General features: G+C 36.7%; 1 protein-coding gene and 1 long non-coding RNA gene across 3 annotated transcripts in view; one reads left to right on the plus strand and one right to left on the minus strand.

Moving 5' to 3' along the window:
* The window catches only part of LOC145690854 (interleukin-1 receptor-associated kinase 4-like), a 119,300-nt gene extending 104,308 nt beyond the window's left edge, over positions 1–14,992 (minus strand). Inside the window, exon 1 of one of the 2 annotated variants that reach the window (XM_081766221.1) lies at positions 14,873–14,992. The gene's annotated coding sequence lies outside the window, so the exon portion shown is untranslated. Of the gene's footprint in view, positions 1–14,214; positions 14,585–14,872 lie in introns of those variants that run through there. The other variant, XM_081766220.1, reaches the window with a different exon arrangement.
* A 129-nt stretch (positions 14,993–15,121) lies between these two features.
* The window catches only part of LOC145690856 (uncharacterized), a 56,504-nt gene continuing 43,860 nt past the window's right edge, over positions 15,122–27,765 (plus strand). Inside the window, exon 1 of the long non-coding RNA XR_014132292.1 lies at positions 15,122–15,490. This is a non-coding gene — a long non-coding RNA (uncharacterized LOC145690856). The remainder of the gene's footprint in view (positions 15,491–27,765) is intronic.

A 27,765-nucleotide genomic window follows, 5' to 3' on the forward strand; every position in this document is an offset into this window, starting at 1 on the left:
GAAGATAGTGATACTCTGGATGTCGATTAAAATGACTGAAACTGTGATATGTTGTAGATGTTGTGATCCTAAGAAAAAGTCTCAATAGGCATATCCACCAATCACTGTCCGTTTGGCCACTACAGTGTCACTTTTTTGGAAACAATAGCTAACGATATTCTGGATTTCGGTGGAATTGCTTGGAACCGTGATATGTTGTAAATATTGTGACCCTGAGGAAAAGTCTTAATGGGCACAACTACGACTCACTGACCGTTTGGCCACTACGAGGCTATTTTTTGAAATCAACCGAAGATAGTGATGTTTTGTATTTCGGTGAAACTGACTGAAACTGTAATATTTTAGATAATGTTATCCTGAGAAAAAGCCTCCATGGACACAACCACGAATCACTAATCCTTTGGTCACTACAGGACTACTTTCTTGAAAACAGCCGAATATAACAATGTTCTGGATTTCGGTAAGATTGAGTAAAACTGAGATATGTTGAAGCTCTTATCATGAGAAAAAGTCTTAATGGACACAACCATCGTACTATGATCGTTTGGCCATAGGACTGCCAACTCTGGAAAATAATAATAATAATAAAAGCTCCCCCTCAAAATTCCCTATGGTATAGGTCTGCATATCCTTAGTACAATCACTAATAAGGTTAATAGATATATTATGCTATAAATGAGAAACTGAAATCGCATTGATCATTTTATTGTATTTAACAGTAACTATCACTACTTTAAAGTCATTGAAACAAATGAACAAAAGTATGTTAATTTTTACATGACAATTTTGCATTTGGAAAATGAAATTTATTCTTTAAACTTATACTTCAATTACAGGAAATTGCTTTAAGAAATCCTTTTTCACTCTCAATAAATATATAAAATTCAAATTAAACAAATTTCAAAATTTCCCTGAGACAGTCCCTGTCTTCTTTAAAATTATCTAAACACATGAACAAAATACAGTATATTAATCAGGGTGGAAAAAAATCATGATTTTTTAAATAAAAATCATTTTTGTTGATTTTTTTGATTTAAATCGATTTTTTTGATTTAAATCAAATCTTTCTCCTCGTATAATACAAGTCGCGAACTGGAGAAAAACATTAGGAATTAATATTAAATGACAATTATGCCATTTAAGTGAAAGTATTTTGGTTTAATTTCGAATTAATCCTCAATCGTTAACCTATTTCAATCCGAAACAATATTTCTTAAGCATTAAGGAAAAAACGTACAGCAACGTTTATCAACATGACACTTTTCTTTTCACGAAAGTTCCTGATATTTGGCAGGAGTATATTTTTAAAAAATCGAAACTAGCCAGCGGCACGAAATACATGTAAAGTACATAAAATTCGCCCAAAACTAATTAACTATGGCCTATGGAACCCGGAGGTTCAATGCCGCGTCCACGGAAACTCTCCACTGACTTCTATCCTTAGCTAACTGCATCCAGTTTCTATTTTGTATTTCTATTTCTGCGAGATTCATCTTAATATTGTCATCCCATCTGCGCCTAGATCTTCCTAATGGTCGTTTTCCGATTGGTCTTCCAGTTAAGAATTTGAAAGTGTTCCTATTTTCTTCCATCCTGGATACATGACCTGCCCACCTGAGTCTCCTAGACTTGATGACCCTAGCAATGTTTGGTAAACCGTATAAATTATGTAGTTCCTCGTTACGAAGTTTCCCCCATTTCCGCTCCTCTTGGGTCTGAATATTCGTCTCAGGATCTTGTTCTCAAATACTTTCAGTCTACGTTCTTCCCTCATGGTAAGCGACCATGTTTCGCAACCATACAGAAGCAGGGTGTCTACCAGTCAGGGAAAGTCAGGGAATTTGCAGGGTCAGGGAAAATGGCAAGGAATTTCATTGTGTCAGGGAAAGTCAGGGAATTTGCAGGGTCAGGGAAAATGGCAAGGAATTTCATTGTGTCAGGGAAAAATTTTTCCCAGGCTGTGACGGGTGAAGGAATACCACTAAAATAGTCATAAATTACAGGTAAATGAATTGGTTCGTTTGTACGTTTGTAGAATATTGTATAAGCATATAAACAATGGTGAAAACTTACAGTTCACTTTAAATATAAGTTGCGGGCGCGGTGGCTCACTGGTAGAGCGTTCACCTCCGGTGCTTGGGTTCCCTGGTTCGATCCCAGCTCGCGCCGTGTGGACTTTGTGGTGGACAGACACCGTGGTCGTGGGTTTTCTCAGGGTTCTCCCGTTTCCTCCCACTTTCTTCATTTCACTTATCACTCATCATCACTGTCTCCTTTAGGCTAACCGGCATAACCGTGGGACGTAAAACTGAAAGATTTCATTTTCATGTTTAAAATATAAGTTACTTTTTATGAGTTACTAAGAAAAAAAGAATGACAGGGAAACTATAATTTCTTCAAGGAAAGTCAGGGAATTTGATTATGCTTGCTTGCTAGACACCCCGATAACAACAGGCATATATATTTTAATCTTCAAATTCCTGGACAGAATTCGTGACAAGAAATGAAATGAAATCTGTAAGTTTTACGTCCCATGGTTATGCCGGTTAGGCTAAAGGAGACGGTGATGATGAGAGATGAGTGAAATGGTGGAATGAAGAAAGTGGGAGGAAACGGGAGAACCCCGAGAAAACCCACGAGCACGGTGTTTGTCCACCACAAAGTCCACACGGCGCGAGCCGGGATCGAACCCGGGACCCCAAGCACCGGAGGTGAACGCTCTACCACTGAGCCACCGCGCCCCCATTCGTGACAAGAGATTTTGAACTGAATAATAACACGAATTCCCTGCTTTTAGTCGACATTTAACTTCTTCGTAAATATCGTTTTCTTCTGTTAATATTGATCCTAGATATTTGAAAGAATCCACTCTATCAAAAGTATTATTCGATATTTTAACGCATCCAAAATTTGCCCTATTATGATCCCGAGGAACTTCTATGCTATGTATTTAGTACATAAATTTCGCCTAAAGTTTTATTTTATTTTATTTTTTTTTTTTTTTGTTTCGGAAAGAGGATCTAAATACGCCCCTATTATCTGGAAACAAACAAATAGATGTGGACATAAAAGAATTTTTGTTTTAAATGTCGATGGTGATTTCTCCGTTGGAATAGTTAACGATTTAAAAACCCTATGTTACGAAGAGAAGAAAGCAGGATTCTCCCGTTACCCGTTCAAAACGGGATTTTTTCTAATCATTCTCTGCATGATACTCGTTTTCATACTGTGCTGTACATACATTTGAGTATCATTGTATTATGATTATTATCTTCCATAATCGAAATAATAGAACAGAAACGGGATTTTACTTATTTTCACTTTAAAATTAATTTATTTCGGAATTTGATTTAAATGAACGATTTTTATTTAAAAAATCAAGTGATTTAAATCTTGATTAAAATCGTGATATAAATCAGACTGATTTAAATCAATCCACCCTGATATTAATCATTTATAGATGGAGAAAGGTGACAGTTCTGAATTTATAGAATTAAAGTTACTTTTAAAATCTATACTTCGAACTAGATATAAATTTGAGGAAAAAAAAGAAAACAGTCATAAAGGGGTTGGTAAGAAGTTTGTACCAATCACCGACTTAAATCAAAATAAAAGCAGTATTTCCGGACAGGCCGGTCAAAAACCGGCCAGTTGGCAACCCTACAGTATCACAACATCTACAACATATCACAGTTTGTCATTTTAATCGAAATCCAGAATTAAACTATTTTCTGCTGCTTTCAAAAAATTGGTCTTGTAGTGGCCAAACAATCTGTGTTTGTTTGGTGGTTACGCCCATTAAGACTTTTTCTCAGGCCCACAATATCTATAACATATCAACGTTTCACTCATTTTTACCGAAATCTAGAGTGTCGTTATCTTCGGCTGTTTTCAAAAATTGTGCCCCTGTAGTGGCCAAACGGTCAGTGATTTGTGGTTGTGCCCTTTGAGACTTTTTCTTAGGAACATCATATCTACAACATATCACAGTTTGAAGCAATACCATTGAAATCCAATTTCCGTAAGGATTGTGCCGGGCCCTTTTTCATTTCGAATGGGGCATTGCTCCTGCAACCCTTTTCTCGCAAAAGCGAAAAAACCCGTATTTCCTATTTTGAAGTCATCTTTGCATCGGCAGAGTTACGTTTCTTTAAAGTGGCCCTTTTAAACACGAGAATCCTTTTTTGAAAAGGGACCCTTTGCCCCCTTAACCTATTTTCCGAAAGAAACAAAAAAATATGTGTCGATTTATTTTCGGTCTAGTATATACTGTATGTGCCAAGTTTGAAGAAACCATTGTCAAGGATGACAAGAAACCATTGTGAAGCTATCTCATTTACACTTTCACTTTTTGGACTTGACGGGTTTTTGCCCCAAAATCTTCAATTATTGAAAAAAATTCCTGAAATCTATAGAAAGAGACCTATACGTTACAGTGACCTTAAAAACGATGTGTGTAAGCAAATACGGACACTTGCCTGTACAAAATACAAACACTCATCAGTCACATTGAAGAGTAGGAAAATATTTTTTTTCTAAATCACTATTTGTGCTTGTTTAACTTAGTGCCAAATATTAATAATGGTTTACAACAACATAAAGGCAACGGATGATTTTCAAGTTAACAAATATTAATATATACATTCACTAAGGAATTTAAAAGCATCACGCTAACGGCTAACAGTTGTATCGTACTACTACAAATTCGTGTCGTTTGGAAACGATACTGATACATCTGGTTATCATTTAGTGAGAAAGGTATTTCGCGACCAGTAGCTAAAATAGTTGCGAAAAGGATACAACTATATTCCACAATCTATTGCGTTATATTGCCATCTATGTTTGTATAAGAGCTCACTTAGTTGAGGGACAGGTACTCCAGCTCTTGCTCTGTGATACAACTTGTGAATTAGCTGCTAGACTATTTACAATTTTTACGTGTTTCATTTCTAAAAATGCGATTTTTTAAAATTACATTCATACCTGCTGTATGATTTTAATGGGGTTTGAATCTATCGTAGTGACCTCGCCATCTTCGTTCCACGAGCGCCTAGTTTTAGTTTATGTTTAGTACAAAATATAGTTAAATATTACCTTTTCCGAAAAGAAAATTACATTTTGAGTGGTGGGCATTTTTTTAACCCTCCCTTGGTGCACGAAGGGTTAAAATTGATATTAAACTATGGTTATTTAACAATATATTTGATCGTTAAAACAAAAAAATGAAAGCTTTGAGTTTTACGTCCCACGGTTATGCCGGTAAAGGAGACGGTGATGATGAGTAATGAATGAAATGGTGGAATGAAGAAAGTGGGAGGAAACGGGAGAGAACCCCGAGAAAACCCACGCACACGGTGTTTGTCCACCACAAAGTTCACCTGACGGGGGCTGGGATCGAACCCGGGACCCTAAGCACCAGAAGTGAACGGTCTACCACTGAGTCAACGCGGCCCCAATCGTTAAAACAAGTTATAAATAATAACTATAAATAATAGCCTATTAGAATTATTTTCTTGGTCAATACACTGATTCAAAAAAAGCTACGACTTGCTAAAGTAACACTTACAGAATACTTTGATCATCTTTCAAATTTGGAGTTTGTAAAAACTGATATTTGTGTGAACAGTACAATGGAAAAAAGTGGAAAGCATAAGACACTCAATAAAATGAAATCCTAGCTCTCAAATAAAAGCACGTGAAATATTTCAAAATGGATGTGTACATTTGTGCCAGAAATGTTTAAATGAAGTTAAATGAAATCTTTTTAAGTTTTACGTCCCATGATTATGCCGGCTAGGCTAAAGGAGACGGGGATGACGAAATATGAATGAAATGAAGAAAGTGAGAGAACGAAAACCCCCGCACTTGGCGCTTGCCTACTACAAAGCTTACTTGGCGCGAGCTTGGGTAGAACTAAGGACATCATGCACCAGAGGTGAACGCTCTATCACTGAGCCACCACGGCCCTTAGATATGTCCAAGATAGCAAAGAGAGCCAAAATATGTGACAGTTGTAGATGGCGCAGGGTCATATTGATAAGGAAACTCTTTCCACTACAGACTTTGCCAGACCTTAATAATTCTCTTCACGATTCGGAAAAAACTCCTGTGAAAAGGAAAAAGTTACCACATAGGGGATATTCTCCAGAGAAAAGCAAGAGTTTAGTCAGCTTTGGAAAGTAACTTATTTGTCAATGCAGAATCAGGGTGGATTTTGTTGTTGTTGTTGTTGACAAATCTTTCTCTTCGTATAACAGAAGTCGCGAACTGAAGAAAAAGCATTAGGAATTAGTATTAAATGTTAATTATGTCATTTAAGTGAACGTATTGGGGTTCAATTTTGAATTAATCCTCTATCGTTAACCTATTTCAATCCCAAACAATGTTCTTAAGCATTAAGAAAAAAGTACAGCAACGTTTATCAATGTTAAACTTTTTTTTTCACAAAAGTTACTATTTGGCAGAAGTATATCTTTAAAAAAAAAAAAAAAAAAAAAAAAAAAAAAAAAAAAAAGGAACTAGCTTGTGGCACGAAATACGTATAAAATACACAAATTTCACCTGATGTTATAAAATCTAAAAGGTATCGAAGAGGGAATCCTACTCCTCTAAATACACCCCTATCATAAAGGTAACCAAGAAAGTTCTGTCGCTTTTTCACCCCACTTTCGAACATCGATATGTCACCTAAGACGTACCTAGAAGATCAAAAATAGTCCCCATCAGCATCGACGACCTCCTGCAAACGTTCTGGAAGGACATGGATTCCATCGCGGTAAAACTTCGTGGGCTGTGAAGCGAAGAAAGTATAAAGTGCATTTTGCACCTGTATTAAGGATTTGAACCGGCGTCCTCTAAATTGATTGTTCAAGGAAGGAAACAGGTGATATTCGCACGGTGCAATGTCCGGGGAGTACGGCGGATGCAATAGCGTTTTCCATTTAAGGTGCAGAATGGTGTCTCGTATCATCCTAGCCTCGTGGGGCTCAGCATTGTCATCTAACAGGAGGACTCCTTTGCAATTCAGAAGTGCTGGCTCCAGAGCTTTAAGTTTTTCTTGAACACAGTTCAACTGTTGACAGCACACAGTGGAATTGATGTTCTGACCAGCTGGTAGCAATTCCCGATGCCACGAGTAGTCCACCAAATACACAGAAGGTCCTTCTTCTGATGCAATGCTAGTTTCGGCTGTTTTGGGACCCGTTCACGGGATGATTTCTCCACTAACACTTAATTGTAGTCCCAGTTTCTCATATGTTTGGCCATCTCAATTGCTGCATGAAGATCTTCATTTTGTACATGTGTTTGTCTTCCGGCACGTGGTGCGTTTTCGAGTGTTTCGTCATTGTTCTTAAACTTGTTAAACCACCACTGCACTCTCTGCGAAGTCACGACACCCTCACGAAAGGCCTGGCATATCTTCCGCCCGCTACAGCGGCGTTTGACCTAATTTTGTACTTGTAAAGCATACACGCCCTTATGACGCTCTGTGGAGGTCCCATGTTCACTCTGTCCTTATGCACGTTCACGGTGTAAGTGAACTGTCACAATCAGGTAGTATGTTGAATATACCCATACCAACAAAACTGACCTTCGCCTTCTCTCCATTCGCATTCAACTTGCGGTGTGAGGGCCAATGGAACACAAACCTCCACAAAAAGCGACAGAACCTTTTTGTTTACCTTTATACCTGGAAACAAACAAACAGACGCGCATACAAAAGAATTTTCATCTTAAATGTGAAATGGTGATCTCTCCGTTAGAATTATTAACGATTTAAAAACCTGTGTTACGAAGAGAAGAAAGTATGATTTCCCTGTTACTCGTTCAAGACGGGATTTTCCCTAATCATCCTCTACATGACACTCGTTTTTGTACTGTGCTGTACATACAATTGAGTCTCATTGTATTATGATTACTATTATTTTCCATAATCGGCATAGTAGAAGAGAAACGGGATTTTACTTATTTTCACTTACAATGAATTTATTTCGGAATCTGATTTAAATCAATCCACCCTGCATAGAACCCTCTGAAAGTGACAATAAGACAATAGACTCTTGTGTTTTGCATAATCTCAAAGACTTTCTTCACAAATTCAAGTAGCAAGAAGACGACTATCATTATCTTAAAGTGCTTGCTTGAATCATGGTGTGTCAAAGATACTGCGTGAGTGCAATGCTTCACTATATGGTTTGTCAAGCACAAAAGTTACTAGAAACCAAACCAGACTAAAGGTATCTAGGCTAGTCCACAACAGAAACTGGGAAATCATTACTTACCACGAGAGTCATTTTATGCGACTGATGAGGTAGGCAGAGCAATTTCTGGAATCAGGGACCGTGTAGCTATGAAGGGTAGTAATGAACATACAACTGAAGTTTCCACGAGACTTGTTCTGTGCGATTTAATGGAAGCATAAAAACTGGGGTATTATTTAGTTTCTTCCCCAAATTACTTTATAGTGACTGGTTCACTTAGTAGTAACTGTAATATAGTCTTGCGTATAAATACAGTGTGGATGTATGGTATAAAAACTACAGTGTATAAAACACGAATCAAGTGCTACGTGGCGAATAAAAAGCACGAATGTTATCAAGTCAGAGCAGCAGGGGTCCGAGCGATAGCGAGGGGATGCACCCGTAGGCAGCAGACGCGTCAGCGACGATGGATATACAGATAAACGAGGTCGTTTACGATTGTTCACTATAAATCGCAGAACCGGCTCCGGAACCGTCGATGGATTTAGAGGAGATACTAAATGCCATCCAAAAACTATATAAAACAAAAACTATCCAAATAGTTTTACAGTTTTCCAAAATTAGGATTAAAAACTGTATCCTGACAGGTGAGAGTAGTACACACCCTATATGCTATGCCAGCGTTTCCCAACCTTTTTCAACTTGCGGCACACTACAGGTGTAATTTGAATTCTCGCGGCACACTCATATAGATATTATTATTATTATTATTATTATTATTATTATTTGTAAACATAAAACAGCTTGGTAATTCTTTCTGTGATTACTGATATCTTTTTCACAGACAAGAAAGTTCGATCACTGGTTTCAATCCGTGGTAAATCATTATGCTTATTTTTCATTCTAATTTAAAAATAGAAAACAATTACAATGAAACATAGGATTCAGGTTTATAAAAATACACTTTCTCTTTCGAAAATTGTATCCAATCTTTTACTAAGAAGGAAGATCACTAAATAACGAACGAACAAACCAATCTCTTGTACTTTTAAAACACAAATGAGGGTAATTTGTATGCAGGTTTGCTTTCTCGAAATAATATTATAAATAATAATATTAATAATATTTTAAAATTTCAAGTTACGAAATAGTCTGCATCAATAAAGAAGCAATAATGGTGATAACAATTATAACAAATACCTTTTTAACATTAAAAATGTACAGAATAGTAACACAGTGGGGAACTTAAAATTGTAGATTCATAGTAGACGCTCAAAGTAATGTGAAACACAAATATACATTTTTCCTCACAAATATAATGTGAGACACAATGTCTTGCAATTTGATTGCAATAGAATTAATAATTATGTTTCGATTTCCTCGCGCCACACCAGCGGCACACCGGTTGGGAAACGCTGTGCTATGCACTAGTCACCAAAATCGGGAACCTATGATTAAAAATGCAAGATTCGTTTCAATAACAAATTATAAACTAAGGACCAATAAAACACTATTTTGCAAAGGTTTCTTTACAATCCAGCATCGACAGACTGTCACGGGCGAGTAGGATCGACCTTTGTGGATGTATCGCGAATAGGACCACTTATTCTGATTTTGGATTGCTAACAGACAACTTATTTCTCTCTCTCTCTTTGTTTCGCTTGCTCCAAATTGTGGTTTCGTGGCTTCCAGCGCCCACAAAAGGTCATCATAAACCATACAAGCAGTCCTCGTCTCCACCGACCGCTGGAAAGATATCGTGGAAGTGGACTGCTTGCCTTAAAGATTAATGAATAAAACAAATTTAAACAAATAATCTATATACTGTTACAACATCCTGTAAAGCTACGAGCGATTACGGTTAAGAATTAAATGTGAGATTAAAATTGCGAGTACTATGTATTGTGATTAAGCAAACAATATACAATAAACAAACTACAAGCAAATATGTAATAACCTGAGCGCTCAAAAACAATTACTTTACTTTTAATTTTTATTTCCTTACACCCATTTACTTTAACCAGATGGCCTTTTTTATTTATAAGAATTATTCTTTCTCAATTTTACTTACAGTTTGTGCTAGCGGCAAGGAATGAGAGTAAGGGATAATTATATAGCACTCGCATTTCGCCAAACAACACTGCACTGTACAACGAAGGTGGGGATTAAGTTAGTCGCAGTTTCCTCTTCTGGGCTATCCTCTTCTCAGAAATCTGGTTCTCAAATCCAATCCAGTAGTTCATTTGTCATACGAAAGAAACCTTCAACAGCTAAGCTGCTGACAACAGGGCTATCGTTTAGGTTTGCCTTAAGACGTTGCTTATGCTGAAATTCAATAACAACTCAATCGTCTTAAGATTGACTCACTATCGTTTCTTTCTTCGTTCGGCCGTCACAACACGTTCAATCACAAACAAGTAAATTCAGCTGCAAGGCCCATTTCGTAATTGTAAAACCTTTTAGGAACGACACTCCAAAAACTAAACTTGTGTCGACGAGCTGGGTGCGAGCCCGTGTAAAAGCCTACTCTACGTGCAGGACGCACGACAGGTGCGAGGCGCACCCCTGCCTAACCGAGTCTTTTCAATAGACTGACTTGCTTTTTTCGTCAATCTCTTGTGTTGCTTCTCCAAAGGGAAAATCCCGGTTTGACTTGAGACGCAACCAACGGATTCAATGGCTAAAATTAACGATGAGTCTCCCTTGTTGGGATGTTCTGCGAAGCGATTCTCCTTTCTTTTTTACTATAAAAGGATTGCTCGGCAATTTGATCAAAGTCAGTTGCACACACACACATTTAAACATATATCTATATGCTTGCGAAGAAAGAGTTCTTGGAAAATTTATATACGAGGCCTGTTCTTTCATTTGGAAGTTTACACTGCATCGGCTGTCTGTCTTCTTTTAATTAACACAATTAATGAGCCCCAAAAAATCCGTAAGAGGAGAACGTATATTATGCACGAGGAATCAGGGCAATACCTGATAATGCGTTTGACGAAAACTTAACTTTCCGACGGGTGAGTTCTGTGGACAGATGTAACTTAAAAACACTACAGAAATCAGCACTTGAATTCATTGACTTTCTTTGCGATGAGCTGTCTATGTTGGTGTGTCATGACTTCATTCCGAAACTATAAAGTGTACTTATGAAGAGCACAAGAAGGAAGAATTACAGAATGCAATACAGTGTGCGCTTTACGACGTACTACTTCACAAGAAAGACTTGATGAAGCGAAGTCCTATGTGAAGGTAGTGTACAAAATGATCACAGAAGTGTCGCAAAGCAGTGCCACATGCAATACTTATATTTTTATGCCATAAGAGATGTTTTTCTTGCTATTCTATTTTATACAAGCATACTTATATTCATAAAATACGAATTTGTGTTACCAGAAATCGATCTCTTATTGACTCAGAAAATGTTCATTAAGGAAAGAGTTGCAATTACGGGTACAGATAGACTTAGAAGGGCTAAATACAAATACAGCGTACGGACCAACCTAAAAGCACAAAATAACTTGTGGTGCGTGGCCACTAAAAAAGCGAGAATGCTATCTAACCAAGTAGAGGAAAAGTTAACATTTAACTCACATAGTATTGCCGAGCGAACGTTCGGCAGTTTTTATAATGATGATTCATTTAGGCAAAAATCCTAAGAATGGTGGGAGGCCACCTAAGGATAAAAGACTAGTAAAAATAGCTAATTTTGTTGTTACAACGATTTTATTAGGAAAAGTTTGGTTAATATGAAATATTTTGTTTATTGCGAAAAGAGTGACTGCTATTGCTGAGAGTAAGGCATAAAATAGAAAGTAGAGGGATCATGCTATATCACTTAATAGTAGGGCTATAAGTAGTCAGCCAGTGTGATTAATAGATGAGAATGCTATGATCTTACGTAGTGATGTTTAATTTAAACCTCCGATTGAGCCTACTACTAAAGATAAGATTAAGGTTAGGTAAATTAGATTTGTAGGTTTTAAGCTGTAGGAAAGTAAGCCAAGAGGAGCTAGTTTTTGTCATGTTATTAAAATAATGCAGTCTATTCAAAGTATGGCTTCTATTACTTCAGGTATTCAGAAGTGGAGGGGAGCTGCACCTATTTTAAAAAGTAAGGAAATAGTGATTAAATAGTATGTAGTTTGCAGTCCTATGTAGAGTAAAATAATTGCTATTAGAAGTAAGGATCTTGCAATGGCCTGTACTAAAAAGTATTTTAAAGCAGATTCGGTGTGACGTTGATTGTTGGGCTTTGAAATCAGGGGGATGAATGATAGGAGGTTAATTTCAAGACCAATTCAAGTACCAAATCATGATGAGGAGGTTAGGGAAATAAGAGTTCCTAACACAAGCGTTGTAGAGAATAGAAGAGTCTTAGGATTAGTGAGCATTAGAAAAAGAATAATAATCTTCATATGCGGGGTATGAGCCCACTAGCTTATCTTTCTACTCCCAATATATTTTGCTTACTTAAGAACCCTATTGTGAAATCGGGTAACTGCTGTATCGCCGGACCAGTTTTAGGAAATTTACCGGGTCAATTGGAAAACTTATTTAAGTTTGTGAGGAAGAATGAGTGAAAGCTAGACAAGGGGAATAGTAAACGTTAAGAAAATGGTTGTACTTGCTGATTGTTTTTGATGTTCTAAGCGGCACTGTATGTGGAGGTGGATGGACTATTGCGCGGGGAGGTATACTTGTTTTATTATACGGATCCACAGACTGTAAAATGCACAGAAACAATTGGCCAAATGTTTAATTTGCCCATTTCATGTCGAGAACAGAATCCAACGAACCCCTGCGGGGATTCTAACCCGTTCCTACTACTACTACTACTTATACTATGGATCCGTATAGTACAATTACACGGGTTAAGTTTAGAGTTGCCCCTCAGTTTTTTTATAAAAAATAGGAAAATTTACAGAAGAAATGATGATTTGGAATTCTTATGCGATGTTTAAGTGTCAAAGATTGGCAGTAAAGTTAAGTTTAATACGAGAAAAGATATATAGAAGTGGGTACTATTTGTAAGACGCGGAAGGTTTCGATAACTGAACAGCATGGTATTCGTATACGATGGGGAATCGGTGCGTTGAATATATTTCTGCATGGAGTTTTACAGAATTATATAAGAATGAAAAAAATCTATTAAATTTTCATGAGAATCATGGATTACTGAATTTAAGTGATACTTGAAGCTTATATAAGAACCTGTTTCGGTCACTGTTCTAGACTAACTGAAGTCTTACCAGATAATCTAACCGAACCTAACTTAAACTAAAATAACCTAGCCTAACATTTTTTTAGCGATTTAACTGCATTTTTGTAGGTTGGAAACTGGAGGGGCAACTCTAAACTTAAGCCAACTACACGCCTAATACCGTAATCTAACGTAACTTAATGTAGTCCAACTAAATATAACCGAATGCAATACATTTTTATACTTTATTTCGATTTTCAAATTGGTCCGGCGATACAGCTGTAATGCCGTGAAATCAAGCAACATATTTCTTCCCGTAATTTTAGAAATTCACGACGCCAAAAAATGGAACAGCACTATTTCTACTGGCAATAGTTAAGCAGCCCAACTTCTGGTTTAGGGAAGGACGAGAAATGCTATACTTTTAGGAATTCAATCAACAATCCAGTGACGTGACACTTCTATCAGCATATAGATAGATTCCCGTTACCGTGTTGATAAAAATTATGTGCAGTTTTGCTATACGGATCCATAAATCGTAAAATATACAGAAAAAAATTGGGCGAGTCTTTAATTTGTCCATTTTATGTCGAGAACAGAACTCAACGAACCCATATGGGGCTTCTGACGTTCCTACTACTAATACTTACACTATGGATCCGTATAGTAAAGTTGCACGAAAAGTTATTAATATTCAAATGCCAATGAAAACTCCAGTTACAGAAGCTGAATAACACTTTCTCGTAAGTTTCCTAACGTAGGGCTCAACATATTGCCTTTCTTATTTATTGACATTTCAAATAAACTCACCTGTGCTATATATACAAATGACTATTATTTAAAGATCATAGTAACAGGTACACATCTCCAAACGAAACCCTTAAAATTCCAGGATACGATCACACATAATTTCCTTTCCGTCTCACATTTTCTGGTTTCGTAATCAGTGTCAGAATCTAGTGTTGCCAAGTTCCCTCTTCCTCCAAAAAGGATTTTGTAGCATTAATGCCAAGGTACTAAAAAGTTCTGGGCAGTTCAGCAAGTTCACTCGTAAATTTGTTGTAAAATTTTGAAAATATGTAACTCACTTAATATTTTGATCTCAAATAATGTTGTTTTACAAAACAAAACACAATTTAGTGTTATACCGTATCAACCTTCGCAAAATATGCGGAAAAAAGCCTACATTTCAACTTCAAGCAGTCTACAAAAAAAGTCGATTATAAAGCAAATTATAACTCCTATCTCGATTATCGCAAAGTTAAACGCTAATCTTGCGTTGCCTTGATGCAAATCGTTACAGAGTGAGATCTTTGTCAAAATAACTATTATCTACATAACTAAAAATGCAAAATTATTGAAAGATGTTCGAATATTTTTTTGTTTTATTTTTTTATTTCGACGAACATTATTTATTTAAAATTAAACTATAGAAGGAAATTATGTAAGCTTTAGGAACTGAAAATACCCTAAATGTACTTTAAAATTGTTTGTAAATATTATAAGTTATTTTCCTTGCTAATTGAAACATTTTTAGCCAAGTCCGTGGTGGCCGTGTTCGACCTCTTTCGCCGAGCAAATGCAAAATAATTTGATTACTGTAGAGTACTACTTCGATCGACTTAAAACATGAAATTGAAATTTTTTAAAAGACAAAGAAAACATTGTTTTGGATAATTTAGAAAATTTCTACTATAAATCCAGAAAACCACAATGTATTTTGTAATGCATTGATTAAACCTAAATTAGAATATATATTATTCGCTTTCAGACTGTATTTTGTTATCAGGTTTGATTGCTATGTTCGCCATCTATTAGAAGTTGTTAAAAACTGGACAGTGCTAGAAATCTCTTGATTTAGCTAGAATAAAAGCAAACAATCTGTGTAAACGCCCGCATGTGAAAACATTGTTAAATCAAATGTTTTGAAAAGTGCAGGGAGACAATATATCGGTAAATGATCCTAGTGAAGTGAACATTTATGGTTAATTATGTGTTTTGACTGATTTAACCTTGAACTCCAGTTAATGACCAGGATAATCCCCCGGCCATAGAGTAATTTTGACGTTTATTATTGATAAACATGGTAAGAAAACATCCAAAAAGTTATTTGTGTTAAACAAAATATGTTTATGTGTTAATGAATATTGGTTATTATGAAGAAATTTAGAGAAGGTTTTACTTTTGATCAGAAAAAAAGACTTGAAACTAGTGGAGCACATATCAGAGTAATTAATAAGAAGTGCCTGATTTCTGGTGCCCGGACACGAAATTATTTAGTGATCATTAATATAAAAGAAAATTTGTTATTTGGGGTGTGGAGAAGGTATTATTTAATAAGAAGCGAGTTAATATCAAGGTGAACAAGGTGTCGCTTTGTAACTTACGAACAACGCTTCCTAGATTTACACTTCAAAGTCATGTACTGGGTTAGTTGATATTGTATACGAATTATATTCATGTTAAGTGCCACAGAGCGGGCCCAGGAATATGGAACGTACCAAAATTAAATTACTACTATAACCTCACCTAAACTAAACTAGCCATACCTCTATATCAAAAACCTGGATTCAGATTTATTGTACGGATTCATAAATAAATTTATTGCATATATTCTTTCTTATGAGTAACTCGACATTTTGTATCTTAAACACTCATTTCTGGGGTGGTGGTTTTACCTTCCTCTCTACATATTCACTTTAGGGGGAGCTTCAGTGTACGTACACAATAAGAACTATTGTGCAAAAGAGACTAACCAACTTGTACTAAGTGGCCACCAAAAAGCATGCATGGTATCTAACCGTGTCAGGGAGGAGCCCAAGCGATAGCGAGGTTGTGCATCCGTAGAGAGGAGGCGCGTCGGTGAAGGTGGGTATGTCCAAACGAGGATAGCATATGTGGCGTAGAATTACTTATGGTACCTTACGTGTTGAATTGTATTTTACGAAGGGAGTTATAAGTGATATCCCGACAACCAGGGCTTCATGAATCCACTCGCCAGTGGAGAGTACTTTTTTTTTACATTTGGCAAGTGTAAACACTGTGACTGCAAAGCGCTAGTCTGGCTAGTCGATTTTTTGGCTGGCCAGTACTTGCAAGCTAGACTTTTCAAGCCCTGCTGGTAAGTTTTCAGTGCTTGCATATTTATGTTCCAAAGTAACATAATGCATTACTAATGTGAATTTTATAATTTATGTGGGTTGTTTAGTTCTCGGACACTTCCATAGTTCGTCATTAGTTAGCATGTTTCTTCACATATTTCACTTCACCTCACTTTTATACTGTGGTTACTGGCTACTTTATAGGCGAATCTGCGCATAACAGGTTCGAATTTCATTAATGCATTTTTACACATCTCACAGGTAAAAAACCAACATATTTAGATTATTTACATAGTAGTCTATTAAAATATTATTACGAATTTGTTTTGTAATTTTTAGAGATCTTTGGGTCTGTACACAGTAAATCTGCACCCTAATCTGAATAAAGTTCCTTTTTAAATATTTTTTTGCCTCTATTTCCAGTGTGACCCACGGGTACTCTTTTCGGGGCCAAGGCTCAAAATTATCGGCTAATCTTCCGCAGATAGCAGCCCCGGATTAGACCAAATGATCCTTTTTTGAAGTTGTATTGCTGTTTGTTTGTTGTTAATTTAATATACGCTTAGAATTACTCCTCTTTCCTTTTCGTCGTTCATTAAGTCTCAAATTAAGGGGCATTCCATATCAATTCAACACAGTGACTTAACCTCACTATCTCAGATTTTAATGAAATTTGGTACATAGATGCCCTATAGATAGATTAAGTAAAATTCCAAATTTCAACCGGTATTGAAGATAGGGTTATGTAAAGTTTGGAAAAAAATCCCCAAAATAGCACGTTCAATAAATTTTGAAATTCGTATTGCAGCTGTCCCAATTGAGCTAGAGAGGTGTTTGAGGTGTTATTTTACAGCATTTTTCGTGCCCTTCCTTGTGGTATATAACATGATGGTAATACAGAATTAGAAATATGTAATTTTTTCGAAAAATACATATTTTAAACTTTTGAAATTAATTCCGTGAATAACTAGTATTGTTGTAAAGCACCTGGCAAAATATGAATTTGCGATGGTAATGTGTTCATTGTTAAAAAAAATTCAAAACTAACACTTTTCAAGAATACTCTGTACGTGAGCTAATAGCACAAGAATGCTAAGTTTTACACTTCTATGAAAATAAAATAAGCCTGCCATACGTCCTGTAAAGTTAGTCGGGACTGGCAAATGTCCCGTATTTTAATCCCGCCCCATTTCTGCTCTCAATATCAGCTTATCAAAAGGTGATGAAGTGTTCTAATTCTGCATCAACGAGAATGCCTAAACCGAATGCCGGAAATTAACGGATAGAATTGTACTTTGGTTTAGGGCTCAGAAATGTGTAAATCCGACCCTGGCGATCGCACAATGCAAGGAAGAAAAGGTAATTTTGGCAAATACAGCCATGTAAATAAATATTGCTAAACTAGTGAAGAATATTGAAGGTGTATTATACCACTGATTTAAATAAAACGAGATTGTTTGCATGTTGTTTTCCCGTAAAGCATTTTTATAAGATGTCATCTTGAATTTTTAAATCGATTCTTTTCTGGTTACGTTCAGTGGTGCTATTCTAATCTTTTAACAACCAGTTCTCTCACTTTCTCTCTCTCTCTCTCTCTCTCTCTCTCTCTCTCTCTATATATATATATATATATATATATATATATATATATATATATATATATATATATAGGGTGATAGGATGTCCCAACAGGAAAGTGTCATATTTTGAGGAATGATAGTAGATTGGATTCACACGTAATAGGTATTTGGGGCAGTTCACATATTTACGTAACGCGAATTTTGATCAAATTTACCCCCTCCCACTCCCTTGTCACACTTTAGAGGGCGCGGTGGCTCAGTGGTAGAGCGTTCACCTCTGGTGCTTGGGGTCCCGGGTTCGATCCCAGCCCCCGCCAAGTGAACTTTGTGGTGGACAAACACCGTGCTCGTGGGTTTTCTCGGGGTTCTCCCGTTTCCTCCCACTTTATTCATTCCACCATTTCACTCATCTCTCATTATCACCGTCTCCTTTAGCCTAACCGGCATAACCGTGGGACGTAAAACTCAAAGATTTCATTTTCCCTTGTCACACTTCGTAATGCAAGGCTGAACCTCTCCCCCTTTGTTGCGTAACGCTTTTGGATTTTTGTTTTTTCGCCAATTTTACTTATTTTGGAGGTTATGGCAATAAAAAAATTTAATTAACCAACCCCAAAATTTAATTATAACAAAACCAATAATGTGTGATGTAATATAATATTACGTGCATCAGAAATGTGAGTCTGCTAATCAATTGACAAATCAAGCGCATGCATCATTTCAGTTTTGAGTGTTGTGTTTGATACTATTCTGATTTTCCACTGTACATCAAGACTTCACAGGTATGGTTCTTTACTCATAATTAGATTTGCTAGATGTTATAATTTGCGTTCCGTGCCATTTAACAAAACTTCATTTTCTGCCCCGTTGGCAACAATGCATTACATATGATGTTATTGAGCATGTCTGTGGGTACAATGTTTGCTTACTATACTGTTGTGTAGGGGGCGCGGTGGCTCAGTGGTAGAGCGTTCACCTCCGGTGCTTGGGGTCCCTGGTTCGATCCCAGCTCGCGCCGTGTGGACTTTGTGGTGGACAAACACCGTGCTTGTGGGTTTTCTCGGGGTTCTCCCGTTTCCTCCCACTTTCTTCATTCCACCATTTCACTCATCTCTCATAATCACCGTCTCCTTTAGCCTAACTAGCATTACCGTGGGACGTAAAACTCAAAAATTTGAAATTTCGTATACTGTTGTGTAGATGTCATTTTGATTACTTTAATCATTTTAAAGTTGTTTCTATGTCAGTATATCTTTTGCATTGCTATCTTCACTTGATTCTAGATCCTTCTTTCCTCTGTATCTCCTGTGTTTCTGGGTATCGGCCCGTAAAACTTTGGATTTCTCACTTTTCTCCACTCCCCTATCGATTGCGCATTGTTTGATTGGGCAATGCTACTATCAATATAAGATGTTCTTTTGTCAGTACAATTAATTACAAAAATGAAATGAAATAAAATCTTTGAGTTTTACGTACCACGGTTGTGCCGGTTAGACTAAAGGAGACAGTGATGATGAGAGATGAATGAAATGATGGAATGAAGAAAGTGGGAGGAAACGGGAGAACCCCAAGGAAACCCACGCACACGGTGTTTGCCTACCACAAAGTTCACTTGGCTGGAGCAGGGTTTGAACCCGAGACCCCAAGCACCACAATTACTTGCAAGGAACGAAGAGAGAACTATTGCTGAGAGAACTATTGCTTATCATGCTGTTCATAACCAGAGATACAGTTCATTGGATTATGTTGAAAAATTGGGGGGGGGGGGGAGTTCATCGAAAGTGTCCCGTATTCTCATGATAAAAAATGTCAGGGTTAAAATAAAAATGAACACTTAGTTAAAGATAGAATATAGTTGAGTCCATAGTAAAACTTTTCAATGAGTAGTAATATCACATGAAGTTTGAAAAAGCCACATTTGTTCGGCATATATCACTTTCAAGTAGAACATAACTTCTTCTAGTGGGAGTTACATGATTCACTTTTGTCAAAACGTCCAGTACATACATCCACACGATATAAGCATTTCTTGGATATGAGAATGATGGAGATGGCCCAAGTGAATAAAGAAGTTATTTTTACTTCATCAAGTTCATCATTTTTGTGTAAAACATGCCCGAGCCACAAATTTCCTTAGCGAGCGGTGACATAGCCAAATTGAAGTTTATTTGGAGATGTTGACACTTCCTTTTCTGTCTGCTTTACGCACTACTTGCAAAACAACATATCCACAGACTACTTCTAGCGTAAAATTCACCAGAATTGTCACCAGGGGCAATAGCTGCTCTACCATCGCGGAAAGCATGTACACAAATAACCACAACTAACAGTACCTGAAAATAATACTCTTCAAACGCAATAGGCAAGATCAGAAAAATGTGTAACCAAGTTGCCCTGAAAAGCTGAATTTGAACCCTCCTTCCCTGAAAAGCTGTGGATCCCCCGAAATAAATTCCTGCGTAAGTCCCTGATAACCGGTGTGCTTAAATGGCGTTTATACAAAAAATTAATGCTGGAATTTCAAAATTAAAATATTAGTATGAGATATTACTCAAGAAAATTAAAAAGTTCAATTGATAAGGTACAGATGTAGTCGATGAAGTTTGCCTACCTTTTAACAATAAGTTAAAAACATTGATAACTATGAAACAGAAACTCAGGTAAGCAAATATGTAAGATAGAATTTGTTTCCTTAGCAGGGGCGGCTTCGGGATTTTAATTTTGAGTAGGTCAATTTATTTTATTTTGTTTTTTAAAGGATAAAGATGTGTAGGATTCGTTCCTTGGCAGTAAATATATATTTATTGTTTTTTAGACGTTTATATTTTTCAAAATTTAGAGCCTGCCCGCTAAAGCTGTTTCAGTTCGTTTGGTTTGTTTAGGTTTACCGTTCTTACGTAACAGTTATGTTATGAGGGATTGGACATATTACTTTACTTAAAGTGGCATCTGAACCACTACTCGGATTCCAGCTGAGAGAGGTTTTTTTGGCTCATCGGGATCCCTTAATTACAAAGCGAAAATTAGATTCAACTAACACGTATGATTCGAGATATGTGAAAACGTCACTATGAAATTCATACGATTTGTAGCATCTTTTTTGTTTACACCATTTAATATATATATAAATTGGTTTAAGCCAGCCAACCCTGGTGTTGTACCAGTACTAGATGTATACTTTTTACACATCACGTTTATTTACAGCAAGCAATATTTTTGTAAATCTTGTATTAGTATTATTTTATTAACTTCTATAAAACTGATGTTCAAAGTATCAGCACTTTAACTTAGCTTTAAATTTTTAGAGCATAATTGCCAGCAGATTACAAGTCTGTATGACATGTTTTAGACCCATTACTCTAATCTTCACATTTATTCCCACAAGTAAAACAAAAATGTTGCATACTTGTATTTTTCAGCTACGTACAGGGTATTAATGAAAACTCTAATGTTAGTTTTGAATTTTGTAAACAATGGATCCATTATCATCCCGAATTCATATTTTATCAGGTGCTTTACAACAGTACTATCTATTCATGGAATTAATTTCAAAATTTTAAAATATGTACTTTTTGGAAAATTTTGTTTTTGATTTTGAAAAAAATAATTTCATATTTGCATATATGATGTTGTACATCTCAGGAAGGGGCATGAAAAATGCTGTAAAATGACACCTTAACCAGCTCCATTAGTAGAGCCTCAATTCTAAATTCAAAATACATTGAACATACTATTTTGGGCAAACTTTACATAGGCTTTTCTACAATATCGGTTGATATATGAAGATGATATTTGATATTTTTCTTAGTCTATGTGAATGGTACCCTTGTACAAAATTTCATGACAATCTGAGATGGTATGGTAAATTTTCTCTTCAAATTGTGTTGATTTGACCTGGAACAGCTCTTAAGAAGATCTAGCTAGTCTTACTCAGATGCCTTTAAAAACCCTGCTACTCTTTCATGTTCAATCCAAGAATTCGTAACGACTATGTTAATATCATGGAACAATGCCCTCTAAGTTTTTTAACGGACGGTGATTCTATAAAACGAAATGTACCGGTTGAGAAAACGAACTCCACCCACAGCAGAATTGTATTCTCGTGTTACCTGAGGCCTGTTTATTTGAATGCATTTTTTCTCTTTATTGCTCCATCATTTTACTGTCGGGTCTTTTCATCTCAAATCGGCAAAATCACGAAAAAGTTGTCAAGTGACCATTAGCAATATCGTTCAAAAAATATATATGAGAAAGGCCCATGTGTGCAATGAACATTTCCAAGATATTTCAGAAAAATGCCCAATGAGGCCAGTGATATCCACATTCCAAGATGGCGTCGTGCACCGAAAATGATACCAATGAAAATACAAGAAATCAGCCATAACTCAGGAACCGTTACTGATACAGCAATGATTCTTGCACTGTTGCAAAGGTAATTAAATTTACATCTACTTGTGATAATCATGTTGCCCTACAGCGAAAGGCGTTGTGGGAATTAAGAAAATGGCGGGAAAAAATTGCAATTTTCAAAAATCAATAACTCAAAAAACCCACCCTCAATTTTTTTGAAACTTCGCAAAAATATCCAGGAAAGGGTACACTTTGAAATAAACACGTAAAAAATGGTAGTATTTTTACTATAGGGCCATAATGGAATATGATAGCGCACGGTCTGCGGCAAAACGGTACGCATGCAAACTACAACGTAGCGAAGTGTGCACATATTTGGGAACGAAGTACTTGTGTCTAATCATTCTGTTTCCTAGCACTGAATCCAGCAAGGGCGGCAGGAGACACATTTTAAAGCAATAATAAGATTCTAAGAAAATTGAATTAGTGGTAGTTATTTACTTTTTCTTTTTGTTCCAGTGACGGTAACATCAACATCTAAATGCGGAAATACTATTGCCTGTGATTACTGATAGTAAGCTGTGCACTGTGTGTACTGTCCAGCATGTACAAAAGTGCAAGACTTTGCCACAAATCAAAAACATACAAGATGAAAAGATATTCAAGAAAGTAGGTGATATGTCTTCAACCCTGCAGAAAATATTTCCAGCTGTTAGAGTTAGTGTTTCTGATTCTGTATGTCTCAACTACTACAAGAGATGTACATCACTTGTTAATAAATATGATCCATATGATGATAGTGAGTATGAACCAGTGCAAAAAGATGTATCTAATCTGAACAGAAGTGTCAAGCTTAAATATGTCAAATACCGTTTCGCCTCTAAAACATCCATCAGCTATAAGACCAGATCGGCGACATTCATATACCAAGAGGAAAATGCAGCAAATTAATGATGCCACAAACCAGATTATTGAAGCAATTGCAGATGTATACGCTGTTCCGCTAAAGAAGGAAACGAAAGAAAACAAGAAATGTACATCATGTGTATCCTGGGAACAACATATCAGTACTGCATATGCAAAAACAGAACAGCAAAAAACAGGGGTCTTCAGTTGCAATTGCTGCATCGTTAGTCCTATATATATATATACCAAGCAGGAACTTGTCAATAATACCATCTGTCACAAAAAAAAAAAAAAAAAAAAAAAAAAAAAAAAAAAAAAATGGTAGACAAATCACGGATCCTGAAAAAAGGTAGTGGGTTGAACTTGACCCACATTGTGGTCACCCAGTTTCCGAAAGGGACGTCAATACTTGTCTGACATTATTTGGATGATGACAAAGGATGTACCTATCAGAGTCCAAATAAAGGTCATGTATTTGTTACGGAGAATAATGTGCGAATACAAAAAGTGAAGCGGTTCATGACATGTTCTGTGGAGCAAGCATATTCCATGATTGAACAGCATCCAGAGGTGAAAGTAGGTCTCACGAAATTTTATTCTCTTCGACCAAATTGGGTTAAGATTCAACCTAACTGGGAAAGTGTGTGGCTGCGTATACTGTTGTAATGTGGCTCTCCTATGCACCAGCCTGCAAAATTTGTTGAGGCGCCCCGTTCACGTGGATGAGTTGTACAAATTGTGTATATGTCAGGAACCTACACAGACATGTTGCTTTCCAGGTGCTGAGGGACTAACAGTTGAATCATTACACTTGGAAGATTGGAAAGAAGATGAAGTCAGTTTTAGTACTTGGCTCAGTGACAGTGCCCATTGACAATTATATACAGCAAATACAAAAGGTGTTTACCATAAGTATCTGCACAGAATACAGAGAAGCAATTGGAAAGGAGAAACAGATTGCATCAAAGTTACACATTGTTTTCCACTTCGGTTTTGCGGAAAATTGGTCCCATGTCCTTCCTAATGAAATACAATCATTTCATTGGCACAACGTCCAAATTTCAATATTTACCTGCGTTGTTTATACACAGAAAGGAGTCAAAAGTTATGCTGTGATCTCGGAAGATACTTCACATGATAGTGCTCATGCTTTACTTGCAATCCACAAGGTACGGGAGAATCTAAGTCAAGGTTGTATCAAATGGCAGACTGTCACTTATATTTCACATGGAGCGGCATCGCATTTTAAAAACAGGTATTAGCTATTTGATTTTCGAACAAATATGAATGAGGTGCAACGTAAATGGTTATTCAGTACAACAGGACATGAGAAAGGGCCATGTGACGGCATTGGTGGGCTAGCGAAACATTTTGCAACACACAACTTGCGAAGGACAGTTTATTTCACGATTCTACAACATTTATTGATGAAGTCGATAAATATATGCCTAATATTACTTTGCTACATGTGCCACTTGAGGAACTTGGACTCAGAGCTAGAAAACAGAATGAATGGACACATGCACCAGCGGCTAATGGAATTCAATTCCACCACGTTTGGATTACAAGCCCCAGCTGTGTAACTATGGCAAGACACGCGAATCACATAGGTCAAGTTGTTTTCTTCCCAGTGTGTTTCCAAGTAAAGTCTTTCCATGTCGGTGACTTCTTTCAGAATAAATTTAATGCTTGTGTTTACGATAACAATTGATGGATTGGGATGGTGACTGGTGTACATTTTGAGCATGATGATATTACTGTCAATTTCGTGCACCCACATAGTCCAGCAAGTGGATTCTGATGGCTACAACATGATGACAGATGCCGAGTGCCTATGAAGGATGTCCTTTTTAAAATGACTCATCTCCCTGTTCAGGCATCTTATTTAATTATTATTTATAATGATATAGGGATTTTTAACAATAGAGGTTGTGTTAAATTAATTAAATTTAAGAATATCACCTATCACAAACACAGGTCGGTTGCTTACCTTTTAGCCAATAAACTTACAGCAGGTTGAGGCAGCATTCTGCATTTGGAAAGGAGTTTAATTACGTTGGTGAGTACAGTACACACTTTTATCTTCCATTGGAGGTCTTCCCTCGTTCCCAAATATGTGCACACTTCGCTACGTTGTAGTTTGCGTGCGTACCGTTTTGCTGCAGACCGTGCGCTATCATACTCCATTATGGCCCCATAGGAAAAACTACTACCAAAATACTACCATTTTTTACGTTTTTATTTCAAAGTGTACCCTTTCCTGGATATTTTTGCGAAGTTTCAAAAAAATTGAGGGTGGGGTTTTTGAGTTATTGATTTTTGAAAGTTGCAATTTTTTCCCGCCATTTTTCTTAATTCCCACAACGCCTTTCGCTGTAGGGCAACATGATTATCACAAGTAGATGTAGATTTAATTACCTTTGCAACAGTGCAAGAATCATTGCTGTATCAGTAACGGTTCCTGAGTTATGGCTGATTTCTTGTATTTTCATTGGTGTCATTTTCGGTGCACGACGCCATCTTTGAATGTGGATATCACTGGCCCCATTGGGCATTTTTCTGAAATATCTTGGGAATGTTCATTGCACATATGGGGCTTTCACATATATTTTTTTGAACGATATTGCTAATGGTCACCTGACACCCCTTTGCCTGATTTGAGATGAAATGCACCTGTCATTTTCTCCAATCCCTACGTATAGCCAAAAGAGACAGATCTATTTTCAAACCGTTTTGTCTGAACTACATCGCCATCGGCACGGACTAATTCTTCACTGTATCCTCTGCCTTGTTTTTTGATTGTTTTGTCATCTGTGAGTGGTGAATTGTTGAATCTATTTAACGTTGCTGTACAAGCAGCAAACAGCGTCTGATTTTTCAAGATTTGTAGTAGCAGATATGATGTGAAATAATTGTCAAAAAGGAATCTGGATCCGAGTCCTAAACGTTCAGTAAGTTTTAGAACGACCGCAGCTCCAAATCCAAATTCTTCCAGATGAATCGGATTCAGTTTGTTTTCCCCTTGATATAGTATAAAATCATACTAGCCCTATATCAAGTCTACTTTTGCCGCAGAGAACGAAGTTTTTATGCCCTAGGGACATGGCTTTCCTTTTACATATTGCTTCATTGACAAGTTGCCAGGAAAGGATATGTCGTTTATTCATCTATTGAAACATCTTGTTCTAAATCTAATTCTTTACACCTACGAAGAATTGAGTCAAACAGAGGACGAACTTTGAAGAAAACGTCACTTGCACCATATCTCTCCAAAGTATTTGCGAAGTGCGGGTTGTTTCTGATTTGAAAGAAACGTTTCCGACTTATATGTGAATCTGTAAACTAACCCAATATTAACAACAGGATTCCAGTAAAGATAGACTCGAGGTAGTTTCAGGGAACCCATAGCTATCCGCAGTGCAATAACAGCTTCAATTTCTTGTAACGAAAAATTAATTTTATTGTTCTGCATGCCATACATACCTTCTCTAGTAAACTGGTAGGCCTGAAAAAAATTAATTGATGTAGGAAGAGTTGTGTATTCATTTGGTATGGGTTTGTCTCAGTCTGGTGGAAACCTAGTAGTAAACATTTCATTTTTCCACTGAGTGTTTTTCTTATCAGTTAAGAGGTCAAAGTAACTTCCTGCCTCTTCACTATCTGTTACACCATTGCTTGAAACATTTCTTCCGAGAGTAGAATTCAGAACAAGATCGTGTTCCATAACAGTATCTGGTATTACAGTAATGTCCATTGCTTCTACAGCAGGTGTTACAAGATCTTCTACTTCAAAGTCTAATACGGAATCAGGAAATATCTAGTAAAGGTTCTTCCACCACCTCGTCACCAAAACACACAACATTTTCAGCTTTGTTCTCATTTGTGTTTATGTTTGCTATATTATCCTAGTTGTCACTTAGGTTTTCAGTGTCTGATAGGTTTTCCAGTTTCAAGGAAAGAAACAATATCCATTACATGAAGAGTTTCACTATTCATTTTTACCTGCGTTGCAACTAGAGTCCAATAAAAAGTACACTTCACGGAGTACAACTTTTCCACGAGACTAGGGTAAAATGTACATGATTTTCTCAAATACGTTTTAACGCAAATGAAAACAATATGAGTGTTATTAAGCATATAGCATACAAAATTACTCTTCTGCAATACACAAACGAGCAATTGTTCATTTTGATCACCCCTGTTTACTCAATAGAAACACAGTTTTAAAACACACGAGGAAAGCACAATTTTCACCAAACACAGACGAGTCCCACATTAGTAGTTCAGTATTCGACCAACAGGTAGTAGCACTGTCTATGCACAATCTTCAATGAACACCGGACACTGCACTTCACTGAGCACAAATGCGTTTGAGTAACTGTCGGGCGGTTATCGTTGTTAAAACAAAGAATTGAAAAATATGT

The sequence above is a fragment of the Thermobia domestica genome, chromosome 7 (assembly GCF_964235325.1).
Source record: "Thermobia domestica chromosome 7, izTheDome1.hap1.1, whole genome shotgun sequence".
NCBI classification, from domain to species: Eukaryota; Metazoa; Arthropoda; class Insecta; order Zygentoma; family Lepismatidae; genus Thermobia; species Thermobia domestica.